Genomic DNA, 2,067 nt, shown 5'->3' on the forward strand with positions numbered 1-2,067 from the left:
GGTCAGCTTTTATTTTTATGTTACAATTTTAAGACCTTTTATCTGTGCACAAAATAAAGCGCTTACCAAGAAGCTTTCGATCAGTCTTTTGATCCTTCTCAAGTTGAAATGACCCAAAGCCTAAGTCACACATCCGGACCGGAAGTGTGATGTCAGCAAAGGGTCAAAGGTGCTTGGCTGTCGGTATCGGCCCCCATCTCGGTTGAGGGAAAGTTGTATTGTGTTGTGGCAATCTCAATGCAATGTGTAAGTTGAGGAAACACTGCCATTTACAAAACAAAACAAAACAAAACAACAAGAAGCAAGTTTTGTTCCGTTGCCAGGTGATTGACACGGCCGTGAGCATCCTGAAGACCCCAAATGTGGACATGTACTACCGACGGCAGGCGCTGGAGGTCATCAAGGGCTTCCTGGTGGGCATGATGAGTCTGGAGGACAACAAACTGTCTCTGCACCAGCTTCTGGCACACCAGAGGTGAGAGGGCATCGGTCACTGAGGGTGGGAGGTCTAGGGTAAGGGGTGAGAGGTCATCAAGGGGTTCCTGGTGGGCATGATGAGTCTGGAGGACAACAAACTGTCTCTGCACCAGCTGTTGGCACACCAGAGGTGAGAGGGCATGGGTCACTGGGGTTGCAGGTCATGGGTCACCAGAGGTGAGAGGTCATGGGTTGCCGGGCTGGGAGGTCAAATGTCACCTGGGTTGGGAGGTCATCAAGGGCTTCCTGGTGGGCATGATGAGTCTGGAGGACAACAAACTGTCTCTGCACCAGCTGTTGGCACACCAGAGGTGAGAGGGCATGGGTCACTGGGGTGGGAGGTCATGGGTCACCAGGGGTGGGAGGTAAGTGGTGGAAGGTCATTCAGGGCTTCCTGATCGGCAAGATGAGCTGCTGGCACACCAGAGGTCATGGGTCATTAGGGTGAGAGGTCAAGAAGGGCTTCTTGGTGGTTGGAAGGCTAGGAAGTATGAGAGAGAGATTTGCTGACCTCTTTTCTGTCCCTGCAGTTTTGCGGAGCGGGAGATCCCGCCGCCCCCCTCCCCCCTGTACAAGTGCCCAGACTCCATGGCTAGGAAGGCGTTCGAGCAGGCGCTGGCAGGAGCCATGAGTGAGTAACTTTCATAACTCTGGATCTTATACATCTACACTATCATCTACACTCTTCTCATTACAACTCTCATTACAAACTTTTCAAGTCAAAGGTGAACAACCGTCTGTCACAGGGCTGTCTCCAACTTTTAATTCATTTCCGTCTCTCATTGTTTGGAGCCCATGTTGTTGATTTTCCTGGTTAGATATGTCATTTTAAGCTTTTTCAACAGTTTCGTGCTATTTTGGGGCACGGATGGGGTAAATTTTTTTTCCGTCTGAACAACTAAATTTTTTGGTACAGAGGTAGAGTGGCTTATAGTATACTACCGGATGCACAAGTAAAAGTGATTTCCTAGCCTCTACAATGTCATGTATATTGCTGAGCATGCCCCGCCCCCCTGTCCCCAGTGTACAGTGATTTCCTAGCTTGTTCATGTACATGTATATTGCTAACCATGCTGCTTATCTCCCCCAGTGTACAGTGATTTCCTAGCCTGTACATGTACATGTATATTGCTAACCATGCCGCCCCTGTCCCCAGTGTGTGCAGTAATAAAGGACCTGAGGGCCAGCTCTCTGCCATTTGTAGCCAACATCATCAGGCACTACACCATGGTGGCCTTGGTGCAACAGTGTGGTGAGTACTGACTACCTAGGGGGTCTTGGACAAGAGGATTCTATTCTGCAGTATTAGCAGTGACTAGACATTACCGCAGACGCCTTTGCAATAATACTCAATAGCAGTATAATAAGTACTCACACATGTAGTTAAGGTTGACACCCTCAACCCCAGGAGTTGAAAGCTGACGACACGCTCTTTTGTGGCTTGCCTCCTGGCATCTTGGAACGGCATCATCCGACTTTAAATACCAATAGGAAGTCTTGGAACAGTGTTGTTTCGCTAGGCCTATTCCCCCTATCAGGAGGTGCATGTACAATGTATGGGCTACTGGGTCTGAAGCAAATTTAGTTAAT

This window comes from Branchiostoma floridae, chromosome 10 (assembly GCF_000003815.2).
Source record: "Branchiostoma floridae strain S238N-H82 chromosome 10, Bfl_VNyyK, whole genome shotgun sequence".
Classification (NCBI taxonomy): domain Eukaryota; kingdom Metazoa; phylum Chordata; class Leptocardii; order Amphioxiformes; family Branchiostomatidae; genus Branchiostoma; species Branchiostoma floridae.